The following is a 19,097-nucleotide window of genomic DNA, read 5'->3' on the forward strand; positions in this document are numbered from 1 at the left end:
TCTAAAATATGAGCATCTTCTAAGTTGTGTATGTGGAGGGGAGTGTTTTTTTTCAGATGTAGGGCTGTGTTGTAATGTATTCAGAATACTTTCAACTCACGGAAATGTTACCTCGTCCTGAGTTTTACACCCTACCCAGTTGTCTCCTCACTCGCTGCAGGGAAGATGTTGTTCCTGTCACATTCTGTTTACATTCCATCCTCATCATGCAGTTTGTATCTGGCATGTGTTGCCCCACTTTACGTCTACTTCCTACATTTAGGCCTGCGACATATTTCCGAACATTCCCCCAACCAACACCAAATAAAATATCCACCTTTCCTATTTCATGATTTTGTCATATAATTGGTGAAAAGTTGCCAAAACCAATGAAGGAAGGAAAAGGCTTGAATGGAAACTTTTTTTTTGGGGGGGGTGGGGGGGGGGGGGGCAAGAAACGGCGCGCGATAGCCATGGTCTCGCGCAGCGTCCGGGCAGAATTTGACAGGCTGGCGGTCCAACCGACCGGAAGTGTCAGTGTGACCCGGGGGTGGTTCCCCGGATGCGCCGGCGTGACCCGGCGGTGGTTCCCCCGGATGCGCCGACGTGACCCGGCGGTGGTTCCCCGGATGCGCCGGTGTGACCCGGCGGTGGTTCCTCGGATGCGCCGGCGTGACCCGGTAGTGGTTTCTGGAAGGTGAATGCGGCTTGTTGTTGTGCTGTAAGTGGATTATCATTCATTTGGAAGCAACCGCGTTCATTTAGTGTTCCGTTGAAATGGGGCTGCCTCTCTCTGCGGAGGCGAGCGCGGTTAAGTGATTTCTTGCAGAGTGGGGAATATTTGGGTTCCTCGGTGAAACGTATTGACTGTAACTTGATCTGCAGGATTCAGGCCCAGTCAGGTTGTTTTTGCTGCGCCTTCATTTAACAGGCAGAGGGGAAGAAATGTGTTTGGATTTGAATGGAGAATATCTGTATGGGCAGTCATTTGTCCACAGTTTATTCAACCCTCAGGGTGTTTACTGTGATTTAAACACTACAGGTGAATGTTAGGTTTCAAAAATCACAAAACATGGGCCGAAGGGCTTTTTCTGTGTCGACCCCTTTATGACTATTAAATTTATGAACAGTGCAGTGGGTGGCTGTCATCGATGAGGATGATGAAAGGAAGTTTTTTTGTTCTTCTGATAAATGAAATGTAAGTCAGACTGTTTAAAAAAACTTACTTGCATTTATCTTTCTTGCACTTCAAATCACTGTTATAAAGAGCTTTGCAGCCAGTGAAGTACTTTTTTGAAGTGTAATCATTGTAATGGAAAGTGCTAACTAATTTGCGTACAGCAAGGACCCACAACCAGCAATGTGATAATGGCTGGATAATCTGTTTTTGTGATGTTGATTGAATAAATGTTGGCCCTGAGGAAAACTCCTCGGGCAAAATTCTCCCCCAACGGCGGGATGTCCGCCGACTGGCGCCAAAGACGGCGCCAATCAGACGGGCATCGCGCCGGCCCAAAGGTGCGGAATGCTCCACATCTTTGGCGGCCTAGCCCCAACATTGAGGGGCTAGGCCGACGCCGGAGGGATTTCCGCCCCGCCAGTTGGCGGAAATGGCGTTTGTTGCCCCGCCAGCTGGCGCGGAAATGCGGCGCATGCGCGGGAGCGTCAGCGGCCGCTGTCACTTTCCCGCGCATGCGCAGTGGGGAGAGTCTCTTCCGCCTCCGCCATGGTGGAGGCTGTGGCGGAGGCGGAAGGGAAAGAGTGCCCCCACGGCACAGGCCCGCCCGCGGGCCAGGCCACCGTGGGGGCACCCCCCGAGGCCAGATCGCCCCGTGCCGCCGCCCCCCCCCCCCCCACCCCCCCCCCCTCCCCTGGAGCCTGCCCACGCCGCCTGGTCCCGCCGGTAAATACCAGGTTTGATTTATGTCGGCGGGACAGGCAATTCCTGGGCGGGACTTCGGCCCATCCGGGCCGGAGAATCCAGCGGGGGGTCCCGCCAACCGGCGCGGCCCGATTCCCGCCCCCGCCCAATCTCCGGTACCGGAGACTTCGGCGGGGGTGGGATTCACGGCGGCCAACGGCCATTCTCCGACATTGTGGGGGGTCGGAGAATGACGCCCCTCATCTTTGAAATGGCCTGCCTAGTAACCAGCTGTAGGTCTTTGCTAGTACGTGGCCTTTGCTTCTTTAATACTATCAACAGACCCAGACATGCCTTGTTTTTTTTAACCATCAGTTCGGTGTATTAATTTCTGCAACACCTAGAACAGGTTATTGAACTCAGTTTGGATGATGGGTCTTATCTTGGTGGGCTCAGTTATTTAGACACAGGTAGAAATTAGTATGGTGTTCTGCCTGTCGTTTGGCTGCAGTCTGTACCAGTTTCAGGCCATGTGACCCTCCACCTAATTACTGATGCAATATTGGTGTTGAGGTACCTGCCAGTTGCCTAAAATCAAGCCAAAAATCAAACCAATCAATTTTTTAAAAAATATATTTTTATTCTCCTAATTTTCCACTTTTTCATCAAATATACACCCAACAAAAGATAACCAACAATAACAAATAGAATAGCAATCCCTCAACCAGCATCTCCTTCAATATACAAACCCAAACACCAATATACAAACCCAAACACTACATTCCAATACAAAACAAGAAAAACAAAAAGCGAATCCACGGTCATCCCATACATGAAAAACAATAAACAATATACTCAGCACCAAATGTTCGATGGCATCCAATTCCTGAAAGTGCAGGATAAACAATGCCCATGAATTGTAGAATCCTTCCATCTTCCCCCTCAACTCAAATTTCACCTTTTTGAGTGTCATAAATTCCAGCAGGTCCCCCCACCACTCCAAATCACAGGGTGGAGAAGCTGACCTCCGGCCAACAGGACCTGCATTTTGGCAATCAGTGAGGCGAAGGCAAAGACATCTGCCTCCATACCCGCCTGCAGCTCAGGCTGCTCCGACACCCTTAATATGGCTTCTAGGGGCCATGGTTCGAACCTCACATGCACCACCCCCGAGATGACCTTAAAGACCTCCCTCCAGTTTCGGACAGGAGCAAAACATGGTTTGTGGGGCACCTCCCACTGTGCTCACACATCTTCCACTCCCTCAAAGAGGCGGCTCATCCTCGCCCTCGTGAGGTGTGACCTATATACCACCTTCAACTGTATCAGCCCCAATCTCGTGACGAGGTTGAGGCGTTTACCCTCCGGAGCACCTCACGCCACAACCTGCCCTCCATACTCTCCCCCAACTCTTCCTCATACCGGTTTAAACCCCTCCAATGATACCTTGTCCTCCCCCAGAATCCTCCCATAAATCGCCGACACTACCCCCTTCTCCATTTCCCCCTGTCATCAATACCTCCTCTAACAATGTGGAGGCCGGCTCAATCGGGAAGCTCTGAACCTCCTTCCTGGCAGAATCCCAGACCTGCAGATATATAAATACCTCCCTGTGCCTCAGTCCATATTTCTCCGACAGCCTTCCACAACGGCCCCCTAGAAACAAATCCTTTAATACCCTAACTCTTCTCTCTCCCCATCTCTGAAATATCCCATCCCACTTCCCTGGTTCATATCTATGGTTCCCCCTAATCGGCATCTCTCTTGAACCTGCCCACAACTTAAAATGCTGCCTCAACTGCATCTGGATCTTCAACATCGCCACCACCACTGGACTCATCGAATATTTACCTGGGGCCATCAGGAGCGACGCTGTTGCCAACGCCCTCAGCCCCGACCCTCTGCACTGACTCTCCTCCATTCTAACTCACTTGGACTCCACAACCCCACCCCCCCGCCCGCCCAGTAATAATATGATAGATTTGGGAGGCCCAATCCCCCCTGCCTGGTGTCCTCTCTGTAGTAGTACCTTCCTAATCCTCGCCACCGCACCCCCCCCCCCCCTCCCAAACTAAACAAGGTAATCATCTTCTCCACCTCCTTAGAAAAAAACACCTTTGGTAAAAAGATCAGCAGGCACTGAAATATAAACAAAAACCGTGTCAACACATTCATTTTAATCGCCAGCACCCAGCCTGCCAGTGACAAAGGAAGATCATCCCACCTTGCCAAGTCCACCTTCACCCTCCCACCAAACTAGTAAGATTGTACCTACGGAGCCCCTCCTCATATTCGAAAATAACTGCCTCCCTTTCACAAACCCCGTCTGGTCTTCCCCTATTACCTTTGGGAGGCACTCCAACCTAAATGCCAACACCTTTGCCAATATCTTTGCATCCACATTCAATAGCAATAGAGGCCTTTACGACCCACACTCTGTCGGATCCTTATCCTTCTTTAGCAGCAAGGAGATCGAGGCCTGTCCCAAAGTCTGTGGCAGCAGCCCCTTCCCCATCGCCTCCTCAAACGTCCCCACCATCAGCGGCACCAACCAATCCCTAAATTTCTTATAGGACTCCACCGGAAACCCATCCGGCCCTGCTACCTTCCCCGACTGCATCCTCCCAATTGCCTCCTTTATCTCCTGTTCCCCAATCGCCCCCTCCAATGTAGCTCTTTCCTCCTACCCCAACCTCGGGTATTCCAAACTGTTCAGGAATTCCTGCATCTCCCGACTCCCTGGTCCACCACCACTTTCCCAATCTGGAACCTCACTCTGTTACTAACCAAAACCACTATCCCCCGTGCCCTGCTATCAAACCCCGAATGAAACACTTGGCGAACCCAGCCCTTCCTAAGCCTCACCTGACCCTTCACCCTCAAATGAATCTCGTGCAGCATAGCCACATCGGTCATCAAATTGTTCAGGTGCGACCCCCCTCCCAGAATCCCCCCCCTCCCCTCCCCTCCACTTCCTCTCGAAAACACCAAGTATCGATTTCCTCCTCTCTCCCCCCCCCCCCCCCCCCCCCCCAAATCTCCTATGCCCATCAAAGCCTGCTCACCAGACTCCAATGTCCGCAGCCCCCCCCACACCACACCACCGTTCACTAGCTAACTTAAGGTTTCTAATGTTGGGGCCTCTGCCAACCCCCCACCCCTCCCAGTCCCAGGAAACAACCAACATCCAGAAGAAAACATACCCCCCCTCAACCCAACATGAACCATGCAACATACAAATCTCAGAAAAAAAGTCGCTACAAAAAACAAAGGCATTCCTCACTTCAGCTCCATGCCTTCCGCCTTCATAAGCACCTCCGCTGCCTCCACCGTCTCAAAGTAAAAAGCTCTGGAATTGTAGGTCACCCTCAACTTCGCTGGATATGTCATGCCAAACTGCACCCCACTGTTATACAGTGCCGTCTTCCCTCGGCTGAAAGCTGTTCGTCTCCTCGCCAGTTCCACCGTTAAGTCCTGGTAGAAGTGTACACCAGTACTAAGCCACTGCACCTCCCGCTCCTGCTTTGCCCAACTCAGGACCTTCTCCTTCACCTGGTATCTGTGGAAGCAAACAATCATTGCTCTTGGCAGCTCATTCGCCTTCAGTTTAGGCCTCAACGACCGATGAGCCCGGTCCAGTTCATACCGAGAGGAATCATCTCCCGCCTCCCCACCAACTCCGCCAACATCTTGGCAAAGTACTCCATCGGCCTCGGGGCCCCCCATCCCCTCGGGCAGGCCTACAATCCTCACATTTTGCCACCTCGAACGATTTCCCAAGACCTCCAACTTTGCTCGAAGTTCTTTTTGGCCACGCCCACCCTCTGCAGCTCCTCCCCTATTTAGGCGAGCTGATCACTGTGCTGCGACATGGCCTCCTCCACGCCCTTCATTTCCTAACCCTGCTCCTGCACCTCGGCTGATGCCTTCGACACAGCCACCTTCACCGGGGCAATTGCCTCCTCCACCAACACCTTCAACGCTACCGTCATCTCCTTCCTCAACACCTCCACGTGCTTTGCCAACTGCTTCTCCAAGTACAAGGCCATCACTTCAGGCATCTTTTCTGCCGTGAGTAGTGCGGCCCCACCCAGCGACCCAGCCTCCGCCATCTTGTCAGCTCCCGGGCTGGCCTTTCAATCGATGGTGAACCCTCCCTCCCTTCTTCATGGCGCTTTCTTCTGATATTTTGACATCTTTCTCCTTCCTTATGCCTTCCTGCACTCAATCATCAAAAAAACTGCCTCTAGAGGGACAGCACGGTGGCGCAGTCGTTAGCACTGTTGCCTCATGGCGTCAAGGTCCCAGGTTCGATCCTGGCTCTGGGTCACTGTCCGTGTGGAGTTTGCACATTCTCCCCGTGTTTGTGTGGGTTTTGCTCCCACAACATGTGGGCAGCATGGTGGTTAGCACAATTGCTTCACAGCTCCAGGGTCCCAGGTTCGATTCCCGGCTTGGTTCACTGTCTGTGCGGAGTCTGCACGTTCTCCCCGTGGGTGCGTGGGTTTCCTCCGGGTGCTCCGGTTTCCTCCCACAATCCAAAGATGTGCAGGTTAGGTGGATTGGCCATGATAAATTGCCCTTAGTGTTCAAAATTGCCCTGAGTGTTTGGTGGGGTTACTGGGTTATGGGGATAGGGTGGAGATGTGGGCTTGGGTAGTGTGCTCTTTCAAAGAGCCGGTGCAGACTCGATGGGCTGAATGGCCTCCTTCTGCACTCTAAATTCTATGAACCCAAAGATGTGCAGGGTATGTGGATTGGCCACGCTATATTGCCCCTTAATTGGAAAAAATGAATTGGGTACTCTAAATTTTTTTTTTCCAAATAGCCTCTGACTATTAAATTCCAAAAAACAAGCCTTGAGCAGGAGCCACCCAACATGCTACTTTCCCCCCCCCCCCCCCCCCCCCCCCCAACATGCTGCCACCGGCAACACTGAATCAATTGAAATATGTAAAGGATCCTGCATCTGTTTTGGGACTCTTCTGCAAAAATGTGAAAAACTAAATGGAGTGTTTTTTTTAAATTTTCTCTTGAGATGGGAACATTACAGGCAAGACCAACATTTATTGCCTATCCCTAATTGGCCTTGAAAAGGCAGTGGTGAGGTGCCGTCTTGAACCTCTGCAGTCCCTGTGGTGTAGGTAGATCCACAGTGCTGTTAGGGAGGGAGTTCCAGGATTTTGACCCAGTGACAAGTGAACGAACAGCGATATGTTTCCATGCCAGGATTATGTGTAAATTTGAGGGGAACCTGCATGTTCGCATACATTTGCTGCCCTTGTCCTCCAGGTGGTAGTGGTTGCAAGTTTGGGAGGTGCTTTTTAAAAAATATATATATTTTTTTATTCTCCTTTTTCACATTTTCTCCCAAATTTACACCCAACAATAAACAATAATCAGTAATGAATGTAATGTCAATCCCCATATCAATAACAACAATCCCATCCTCCCACCAAACCCCAGACATTAGCCCGCATGTTAACATAAACAAATAACAAAAAGGAATCAGGAATCCCCCAGAGTCACCATTAACACACACAGTCCCTCTCCCCCCAGCCCCCAACCCCCCATATGTTCGATATGATCCAATTCTCGAAAATGCATAATGAATAACGCCCATGAATTGTAGAACCCCTCCATCCTTCCCCTCAGTTCAAAATTGACCTTTTTCAAGTGTCAAGAATTCCAGCAGTTCCTCCCGCCACGCCAGGGCACAGGGTGGAGAGGTTGATCTCCACCCTAACCGGATCTGCCTTCAGGTGATCAATGAGGCAAAGGCTACAACATCTGCCTCCACTCCTGTTTCCAACCCCGGCTAGTCCGACACCCCGAATATAGCCTCCTGAGGGCCCGGGTCCAGTTTCACATGCACCACTTTAGAGATTACCCTAAACACCTCCTTCCAGTAATCCGCCAGCTTTGGACAGGACCAAAACATATGAACGTGGTTTGCGGGGCCCCCCTGCAACGTTCACACACATCAATACCCCCTCAAAGAGCCGGCTGATCCTCGCCCTTGTAAGGTGTGCTCTATACACCACCTTCAGCTGTATCAGCCCCAACCTTGCACACGAGATGGAGGCGTTCACCCTCCGAAGCACCTCACACCAGAACCCCTCTTCCATACCCTCTCCCAACTCTTCCTCCCACTTTGTCTTGATCCCTTCTAGCGGCGCCTTCTCCTCCTCCAAAATAGCCCCGTAAACCGCCGATACTACCCCCTTCTCCAGTCCCTTTGTGATTAGCACCACCTCCAGAAATGTGGAAGCCGGCTCTACCAGGAAGCTCTGTGTCGCCTTTCTGGCAAAGTCTCGAACCTGCATGTACCTAAATATTTCCCCCTGCTCCAGCCCACACTTTTCTCCCAGCTCCTTCAATCCCGCAAAACGACCCCCAAGAAATAAATGTTTTAGTGTACTAGTTCCTTTCTCCTCCCTTCTCCGAAAATTTCCATCCCACTTCGCTGGCTCAAGTCAATGGTTCCCCTGAATCGGCATTTCCCTTGGCCCTGACCCCAACCTGAAGTGCTGTCGAAACTGCCCCCAAATTCTCAACAAAGCTACGGACTCCCTGAGTACCTCCCCAGGGCCGGTATCTCGGGAGCGTCGCTGTCGCTAGTGCCTTCAATCCCAACCCCCTACCAAAACTCTCTCTATTCTGACCCATTGGGAGTCAACCCCTCTTACCCAGCTCCGTACCTTCTCCACATTCGCCGCCCAGTAATAATACATCAGGTTCAGAAGACCCAAACCCCCTGCCTGCCTTCCTCTTTGTAGTAGCACCTTTTTAATTCTGGCCACCTTCCCTCCACATATGGGGAGGTGCTTTTGAAGGAGCGTTGACAAGTTGCTGCAGTGCATCTTGTCGATGGTACGTACAATTTCCACTATGTGCCATTGATAGAGAGAGTAAAAATTTAAGGATGCTGATCAAGTGGGCTGCTTTGTCCTGGAAGATTCCTAAGCGTTGTTGGAGTCTCACTCAACCAGTCAAATGGAGAACATTCCATAAACTCCTGACTTGTGCCCTGTCGATAATTGACTTGCTTTGGGAGGGGTCCAGAGATAAGTTACTGTGCAAAATTCCAAGCCTCTGGCCTGCCTTTATAGCGACAGTATTTATATTGACGGTCGAGTTAAGTTTCTGGTCAATGGTAACCCCAGGATGTTGAGGCTGTCTAGAATGCATGTGAACCTGTGAAGTTTCAAGTTGGCAGCTCATTTTTAAGGTACGTCTGATGCTGTTCCTGGCACACTCCCCTAATTCTCCTTGTTGAACTGCGGTTGGTCCCTGGCTTGATGGTAATGGTAAAGTGAGGGATATACCCAACAATCAATTCACAGATTGCGGTTGTACACAATTCTGGTGCAGCTAATGGCTCACTTCATGAATGCCCTATTGTGAGCACCTAGATCTCTGTCGAGTCTATCCCACTTAGTACAGTGCTAGTACCACATAAGACGAGGGAGGGTATCCTGAGTGTGAAGTTAGAACTTGGTCTCCATAAGGACTGTGCAGTGGTCACTCTGACCAATACTGTTATGGACAGATATGTCTGCGACATTTGAATTTGTGAGGACTTGGTCAAGTGGGTTTTTCCCTCTTATTCGTTCCCTCACCACTGCTGCAGACCCGGTCTGGCAGCTCGATCAGTAATGGTATTACCGAGCATTTCCTGGTGATGGGTATTGAGCACTCAGCGTACATTTCATGCCCTTGCTAGCTTTAGTGCTTCTTCCAAGTACATTTAACATGAACGAGACTGATGTGTCTGCTGAGGGAGGGTGATATGTGCTAATCAGCTGGAGGTTTCAAGTTTTACTAGATGCCATGAGATTTCATGTAGTCCGGAGTCAGTGTTGAAGACTCCCAGGGCAACTCCCTGTCACTGCCGCCTCCACCTGTGATGGGTTTGTCCTGGTAATGGTAGAGTGAGGGATATACCCGACAATGGATGGAATGGTGATAGTGTGGTTTGTGGGACATTGTCTGTGATGTATGATTCCATGAATGTGACTATGTCAGGCTGTTGCTTGACTGGTCTGTCAGACACCTCTCTCAACTTTGGCACCAACTCCCAAATGTTAATAAGGAGGACCTTCCAGGATTGACAAGGCTGGTTTTGCTGTTGTCGTTTCCGGTGGATGGGTTGATGCAACAAGGTCTCTCTGATTTTATTCTAATTTAACTTTTCTGTGACAGTTTGATACAACTAAATAGCTGCAGGGCCACTTCAGGGGGCAGTGAAGAAGCTAAATCACATTGCACCATGCAAACAGCTTCCATTTTACCAACTTGGTAGCAGTCTGGAAGGAATTCCTGGAGGTTGCTGAAGAAATGATATGGAAAGATGTGTTTGGAATCCTGTCTTGAGCATGGAGCAGTGGGAATTCCTCCCGCCTCCGCACAGATTTGGGCCACTGTCACTGTATAGGTCCACCTGCATCGCCATATGTTGGAGCTTGCAATGTAAAATCAGAGTATGCAGGAGCCCATTTCCCAGTTTACCCAGAGACTGTCCCCAGATTTCACTCATCACTTTATTGATTACTCCTGTGTCAATACTACTCCAACTCTTACTGTTATGACTGCTGTTCTGGGCTCTGCAGATTATGCTGGTTCCCATGCCCACCCACTCAATTCCCTGGTTTCCCCCTCTACCTCTGCCCAAACTTCAAATACGGGCGACACGATAGCACAGTGGTTAGCACTGTTGCTTCACAGCGCCAGGGATCTGGGTTTGATTCCCAGCCTTGGCCACTGTCTGTGTGGATTTTGCAAGTTCTCCCCGTCTCTGCATGGTTTCCTCCCACAAGTCCTGAAAGATGTGCTGTTAGGTGAATTGGGGACTTTCTGAATTCTCCCTCTGTGTACCCGAACAGGTGCCGGAGTGTGGCGACTAGGGGATTTTCGCAGTAACTTCATTGCAGTGTTAATGTAAGGCTACTTATGACACTAATAAAAATTATTAATTTCCTGACCACCCCTTAATTCCCTAGTCTCATTCTCACTCCCCCTCCCCAATCTCTCAACCACCTCAACCTCATTCTCAAATGTCCTCTCTCCCTGAATCCATATTTTGTGTCCTCTTCAGAAACTAAGTCTGTTAATATGCCTCTGGGCCCTTTACAAGAGTATTATCAAATAAAGTTTGATATTGAGGAACAAAAGGCCGGCCGATCTCTGCAACCCACGCCAGCTGACCTTCGCACCACACCATTTTCACTTACCTTTAATACGGCAGGTGAGCCTGTTTGTTCCTCATAATCTCACTTGCTTTGTCATTCAATGTTAAATTTCTGCTAAGGACTTCGGCTGATGATTTAAGTTCTCTCTGCACTCCTTGAAAAAAAATCAAGAGGTTTTGTCCTTGAACTCGCTATGCTTAGTCTTCAAATGACGTTGAAGTTTTGAGGGTTTTAAACTTTTATTTGCCAGTACTCCCCTGCATATAACACACGTGCGCTTTGCATCCTGATTTGCATTGACACATTTAACAAAGCCATACCTCAAGAAATCATCTTTATACTGCTTTGTTCCCAATTTCAGTTTTTTCTTTGTTTACAACGATCCATCATCAGTTCTTCACAATCCCATTGCCTTGCTTGCAACTAGAAAATGGAGGAATCCCTCCTCCATGATTTTGCGCCAAAATCACGGACGGACAATGTAGGTGCCGGGCACGTGATCTGCCCTTTGCCTTGTCTTGTGGCCGGAAGACTGCATTACTCTTTTTAAAAGCCGGTCATGGCCGCCGTTCTCAATTTAAAAGCCTGCTGCGACTGTTGGGTGCTTCTCCTGCGATTGGGAATGCTGCAACCAGTTGCTCTGCGACCCTCCAGACACCCATTGGTGGAACATGACCCACGATTTGAAAAGCCCTGACCTAGAGGGACAGCATCACCAACGAGGAAGTGCTGGTCAGAAGTGCCTGCAGGATATCGTGATGGAGACCAAAGCTGCAGGAACGCCCTTCACCTCCCAGATGTACAGCCAGCCAGAGTGACATGTGAACGGATACCACCAGACAGCAGAAGATAACGGACCCTTCAAAGACCTGAGAAAGTACAGTAAAGGAGGATCTCCAAGAACATGGCATCATCTGGGTTAGAAGAAAAGAGTGCTGTGGACCGGGGCCAATGGTGGAGCTTTGCTGTCCATTATCCCTCATGGGACCAGAGGAACTAAGCCTGAGTATGTTCTACCCAACTATTTAAAACAATGCTGGGAGATTTGCCACCCAAAGCGCATCACATTGCAAGTCGGATCTATGTTTATTGGATAGTAAATATTTCGGTTTAACCACGTGAATCAAACTTCAAGTGGGAATGCATAACTCATCATTTCCCCCTTTTGAGTTACTGAAATAAGGGGCTGGCAGACTAATGTGAGTATAACAATGTTATCTTTGTAATTAACTGGGAATCCTTCCAGAATAAATTAAGTACAGGAAAGACAGGCAACACTTAAACCAAGTCAGGATTGAAACACTTTGTAAGGAACAGTGAAGTAGCAGCAGAAAAGTCCCACGTTAACCAGAGAGATAATGAGACACTGAATACATAAGAGGAGGGAAATATGATGTGTGTGTGTCAGCCATGTGTCAGTTGGGGGCACTGTCATCCGAGTCAGAAGTTTGTGGGTTCAAATCTTATCCTAGGACACAATTAAGGCTAACACTGCATTGCAATACTGAGGCCAGGCTACACTGCCGTCTTGCAGAAATGGCATTATACGAGGTCCCACCTGGCCTTCCTCAGGTGGACGTAAACCGTTCTATTTTGGGGGAGAACAGGGGCTTATCTGTGATATCTTGGATAATATTTATGCTGATCGTTATCACATGGTTATTTGGGGGAACTTGCTGTGTACAAATTAGCTGCCACATTTCCTACATTCGAACAGTGACCAATTCAAAAGTACTTCACTGGATGTGAAACACTTTGAGATGTCCAGTGGTCATGAAAGGTGCTATCTAAATGCAAGTCTTTTAGACACAGGAATGCCAGGAACATGAGAAATAATATGCTTGAACTAAAATTTGTTATGGCAGTAGTGTGTAGTGTTATGTAATAGGAATGTCAGAAACATGACACAATCCATATAATGAATGTAACATTCAGAGCTGCAGAAAGTTGAAAAAGAACGGGGCAAAAAACACTGTTGGGATCCTAAATGCTGTTTACTAGTTGATACTGGTTGATTTTCAGACAATTTTGTTAGCCATCTCAAAAGCTTAAAAGCAATCTACGCTAACACAGGATATACTATAGACTATTGTTCCAGGATGCAGAGGGGCAGTTTTCTTGGAGAAAGAGTGGGAATAGTAAAGTTAAATGAAAAACTTAGTTCAATCTAGTATAAATCAGAAAATCCCGAGTGGTTTACAGTTGGAATTAATAGATGTGGTGCACGACTGCTAATTGACCATGAGTGGTAGGCCCAAAAGGGAATGCGCATCTTAATCCAATATTTGTCAATGAGCCGGAAAATGTGCAAAACTTTGGGGGTTTTTTGCATCTCTGGGAAACTGCCTACAAAATGATAACAGTTTAACTGACTACTGAAGACTCGGAACCAGGGAAATAACTTTAAATGGGCTCATTTCAATTAAACAAAAAAATACCATAAATACCTTATTTTGAGGAAGGTTACTAAATAATACTCAGTAAAAGATGAAACAGCACTGAAGGATGGCGATAGTTGGATAAATATATTTCCAAAATCAACAAGCTTTGACTAAAAAAAATGAGCCCTAGATGATGTAAATGGTGAGATTATGGAAAATTGGAGAAGGGCATCACAAGAATGATTTTCTTCACCTAGGTGGTGGAATGCACTGCCTGAGAGGGTAGTTGAGGCAGGAAACCTAACAATCTTTAAAAAATACTTGGATGAGCTCATCAAATGTCATTATATTCAAGGTTATAGACCATGTGCTGGGAAGGGGGATTAGTGTAGGTTTAGACTAGTTATTGTGTCGGTGTAGGCTTGATGGGCTGAAGGGCCCCTTCTGTACTTTATGATTCTTTGAATACAAGAAAATGAGAGATCCATTAAAATGCGATTAAAGGGATAAAGAAAATCATGGTAAAATGCTGAGCAACTAAAAGCAAGCAGTAAAAGAAATGTCCTAGCACTAAAATAGCCAGAGGTTAGTCAGAAGGCTTTTTACCACGGGGACTCCAGCAGTTCAAGGACAAAGCCCTACAGCACCTTCTCAAGAGTGGGCATTAACATTTCAGACTTCCAGCACTTGTCAGTTTAAGAACTAAAGAAACTAGGAGCAGGATTAGACCACACGGCCCAGGGAGCCTACTCCATCATTCTGCTCAATTATGGCTGATCTTTAACTTCAACTCATTTTTCCCACTCACTCCTCTTATACCCTGTGATTTCGTAAATATATCTATCTCAGCTTTAAATATGTTCAACAATGGAGCATTCATAACTCTCTACAACTGTTGTTTTTAAACTGCGGGTCACGACAAGCGGGTGGGTTGCGGAGGCAATCGGTCGATGCGTTCCCGATCGTGGGATAAGTGCCCAACTGCTGCGACCGGCTTTTAAATTGAGAATGCCGGCTGCGACCGGCTTTTAAATTGAGAATGGTGGCTTTTAAATAGAACAATGCAGTCTTCCAGCCAGAAGTGGCGGCAGAGAGCAGGTCATATGCATGCACATACACAATGTCATGTGCCCTTTATGTCCTTGCATTTGGCACAAAATCACAGAGGAGAGATTCCTTCATTTTCTAGCTGCAAGCAAGGCAACAGGACTGTGAAGAACTGAAGATGGATTGTTTTAAACAAAGAAAAAACTGTAATTGGGAACAATGCAGTGTAAAGATTTCCTGAGGTATTGCTTTGTTAATTGTGCTAGTGCAAATCAGGATGCAAAGCCTATGTATGTTATATGCAGGGAAGTACTGGCAAATGAAAGTTTAAAACCTGTAAAACTTCAAAGGCATTTGAAGACTAAGCATCAAGGACAAACCTCTTGATTTTTTTCAAGGGGTGCAGGGAGAACTTAAATTTTCACCTTGAGTCCTTTGCAAAAATGTAACATTGAATGACAAAGCAAGTGAGATTGTGAGGGCCAATCCGGCTCACCTGTCGCATTAACGGTAAGCAAAAATGGTGGGCCCTGAAGGTTGGCCGGCGTGGGTCGCAAAGGGCAGCCAGTTGGCAAAAGTGGGTCCTGGGGAAAAAAGTTTGAAAAACATTGCTGTAAGGTAAAGAATTCTGAAAATTCACAACCCTTTTGAATAAAGAAATTTCTCCTCATCTCTGTCATAAATGATCGGCTGCTTATCCTGAAACCATGCCCCTATGTTCCAAATTCTCCAGCCAGGGAAACAATCTCAGCTGTCGAGATTCTTTTTTTTTGTGAAATATTTTTATTAAAGTTTTTACATTTTATACACTGTACACTTTTTGAAGGTAGATGCAATGTACAATTTACAAGTTCTTCTTCAGCCTCTCCCCCACCCTCGACATCCTCCTTTTGCTATTTCTGGGTCCTTTCCTTGGTCCGTTACTTTATTGTGGATAGTTGTCTTGTGCTTATTTGTGGGCAGTGCCCTCCTTCTCCCTTTTGCCCCCCTGCTCCTCTTTATCACTTGGCCTCCTCTCTTCCCCCCCCCTTTCTCCCCTCTCCCTATCCTGTCGTCGGCCAGCCTTCGAGGGTTTTCTTTCTTGTGACCTTGATGTAGGTCCTCTGGCCGCTTTCTGGCCTCCCCCTTGTTATTTCCTCTGGTCCCCAGTTCTGAATGCTCCCTGTGGTCCCGTTAGCTCCCTTGCGTGTGTCCCAGGCTTCCCTGGCACCATTCACATTTGTCTTCCACCTCCAGGACGAACCTGCTCATTTGGGTTTGGTGTGCTCTGTGCACCACTTTTAGCTGTATGAGGCTTAGCCTTGCACAAGAGTGAAATGAAAATGAAAATCGCTTATTGTCACAAGTAGGCTTCAAATGAAGTTACTGTGAAAAGCCCCTAGTCGCCACATTCCGTCGCCTGTTCGCGGAGGCCGGTATGGGAATTGAACCCGCGCTGCTGGCCCGGTTCTGCTTTTACAAGCCAGCTGTTTAGCCCACTGTGCTAAACCAGCCCCTAAGGAGGAGGTAGAGTTGGCCTTGTTCAGTGCTTCGCTTCTGAGTCCCCACTCTTTTTCCTCCCATTCCTTGCTCTTCCTCCCATTTTCTCCTTGTTTCGTCCAGTGGGGAGCGTGTCCTTTGTAAAAGTTTACCATGCAGGTCCCCACTGTTCCCCTTACCCGGACTGTCTGCGTCCAGTAACTCATCTAACATTGTGTTTCTCGGGGTCCTTGAGTATGCTGTTGCCTCCTTATGGAGAAAGTTTTTGACCTGCCGATGTCGGAGTTCGTTCCCGTTCAGTCGTCCTAGTCTCTCCATCAGCTCCTCTAAGGTCACTAGTCTGTCCCACGTGTAAAAGTCCCTAACCGTCGGGTGTGTCCCCCTCCCCGTCCTATCTCCACCTCTTAAAGGCGGCGTTAGCATGGCTGATGTGAACCTGTGGTTGCCGCAGATGGGGGACATGGTGGATACCTCGGTCAGACCAAAGTGCTGCCTCATCTGGTCTCCACACACACATGTCGATATGTTTATATATATGTTTCTGGAATATATCTCTTCATTCACCTGAGGAAGGAGCAGCGCTCCAAAAGCTAGTGACATCGAAACAAACCTGTTGGACTTTAACCTGGTGTTGTAAGACTTCTTACTATTCTTCTAAACGTCAGAGAATATAGGCCCAATTTGCTCAGCCTCTCGTCATAGGATAACCCTTTCATTCTAGTTAAATCTTGCAATACCATCCCCAATGCAAATTTATCTTTCCTTGAATATGGAGACCAAAAATTCACAAGACAACCTCCGGAACCCTCGGTCACGGAGAGCAGTATCTATCCCCCTGACTAAATCGCCGTTGATCATTGCCAAACCCTTTTCCTTCCCTCCACCATCACTTGAATGGTGTCCTGGACCATGGTGCCATCGTCAGCTTGTTCATTTACCCTGATGTCCTTGTTCTCATCCACACAGTTAGCAAGTACCTCGTATCTGTTGGTTAAAACCAAGGGCTTGTAGTCACATTCTCCTGTCTCTGGCTATTGACCAACTCTAAAGTTCTACTTGATCTAGGGGGTGTGACAGCCTCCAGGAACAAAGTGACCAGGTAACTTCCCCCACTGCTGCCCTATAATGCCTGCAACTCTGACTCAGCTTAGTCATTCTGAGCTGAAGTTGCTCAAGCTGCGGACACCAGAGAAATGGTTGTCTGGGACTCCTATATGTTGCACTCATCAGGTTTCAAGATGTATACGGCAACAGTAAAGTGTTCGATCACAAGCAAAGACCTGGTTATCACTTCATAGCACAGTGTTTCATACTAGATTGATATTTTGACATAGGTGCTAAGTCTGGAATTTTCCGGCCCCTCCGCTGGCAGCCTCTTGTCCCACCTCAGTAAATGGATGTTTGACTAGCTCGCTGCATTTTCTGGCCCTGCCTCTGTCATCGGAAAATTCTGCCCTAAGTTACAGAATGCCCAAAGGAAGAGTTTTACATCACAATTAGACTAGTCATCCATCATAAATCAGCACATAACCGTGCAGACGCTAACGGTTACTGAAAGATAAACAATTTCATAATGATAGATACTTGAAGTTTCAAAATTTAATAATACATTTTCAGACTGGAGACCAGTTACCAGCGGTGTACCACAGGGATCAGTGCTGGGTCCTCTGCTATTTGTGATTTTATAAATGACTTGGATAAAAAGATCTTTTTTTTAATGCAGGCTAATGCAGAATGTAAATGCCACCCAATAAATATATAGAACCCAAGACCTGGCTATTAATTTTTAAGTGTAAAAAATATCAAATCTGTGGCAACTTTCCACCCCATAAGATGGTTTGTGCCATGGTGCTAAACTCGATGTCTGCACGTTCTCCCTGTTTCTGAGTGGGTTTCCTCTGGGTGCTCCGGTTTTCTCCCACAAGTACCGAAAGACTTGCTGTTAGGTGAATTGGACATTCTGAATTCTCCCTCTGTGTACCCGAACAGGTGCCGGATTGTGGCGACTAGGGGCTTTTAACAGTAACTTCATTGCAGTGTTAATGTAAACCTACTTGTGACAATAAAGATTATTATTATTATTATTATTATTATTATTAAGCATCACCTCATGTGCCTCAGGAGCCCCATTCTGATTTGGCAGACTCTGCTGCATTTGCTCCAGAAGAAGACAGTGGCTGAGAAGGTGCTCAATTCTTGTCTTTGTCTTTTCTGGGCCTTCAGTCACCTGAGTTTTTCATCTCTTCCAATGCCCATCCAGTCTGCCCCCATAGGTCACTGCCATCTATCTGTGTCAGCCCGTGGCTCAGTTGGTAACCTTCTTGCCTTTGAGTCGGAAGGTTCCAGTTTCAAGTCCCAGTCCAGGGCGTGAACACAAAACATCAAGGCTGATGCCATTGTTGGTCTTGCACCACTGGTATAATGGTATAATGCAAGATTTCCATTCTTGCAACCTGGGTTCAATTCTTGGGTGGCACACTGAAATATAAAATAATAATTGAACCTGTTTACAAATTATGTTTGTATCAAATATGTATCAGACGTTTTGTGTCATTCTTCTCCATCAGCATCCATAGCTATCTATAATCTTTATTGTCACGAGTAGGCTTACATTAACACTGCAATGAGGTTACTGTGAAAAGCCCCTAGTCGCCACATTCTGGCGCCTGTTCGGGTACACGGAGGGAGAATTCAGAATGTCCAAATTACTAACAGTGCATCTTTTGGGACTTGTGGGAGGAAACCTGAGCACCCGGAGGAAACCCACGCAGACATGGGGAGACCGTGCAGACTCCACAAAGACAGTGACCCAAGCCGGGAATCGAACCCAAGACCCTTGCGCTGTGAAGTGACAGTGGTAACCACTGTGCTACCGTGCCGCCCATATAATAACCTTTATTGTCACAAGTAGGCTTACATTAACACTGCAATGAAGTTACTGTGAAAAGCTCCTAGTCGCCACATTCCAGTGCCTGTTCGGTTACACAGAGGGAGAATTCAGAACGTCCAAATTACCTAATAGCACATCTTTTGGTACTTGTGGGAGGAAACCAGAGCACCCGGAGTAAACCCACACAGACACGGGGAGAACGTACAGACTCCGCACAGAAAGTGACCCAAGCTGAGAATCGAACTTGGGACCCTGGTGCTATGAAGCGA

The 19,097-nt window shown here is 47.7% G+C and overlaps 1 protein-coding gene across 5 annotated transcripts in view; it reads left to right on the forward strand.

Moving 5' to 3' along the window:
- Window positions 1–599: 599 nt before the first annotated feature.
- The window catches only part of ints8 (integrator complex subunit 8), a 173,299-nt gene continuing 154,801 nt past the window's right edge, over window positions 600–19,097 (forward strand). For all 5 annotated transcript variants that reach the window (XM_072468061.1, XM_072468062.1, XM_072468063.1 and 2 more), the window contains exon 1: window positions 600–700. The gene's annotated coding sequence lies outside the window, so the exon portion shown is untranslated. The remainder of the gene's footprint in view (window positions 701–19,097) is intronic.

Source organism: Scyliorhinus torazame, chromosome 11 (assembly GCF_047496885.1).
Source record: "Scyliorhinus torazame isolate Kashiwa2021f chromosome 11, sScyTor2.1, whole genome shotgun sequence".
NCBI classification, from domain to species: Eukaryota; Metazoa; Chordata; class Chondrichthyes; order Carcharhiniformes; family Scyliorhinidae; genus Scyliorhinus; species Scyliorhinus torazame.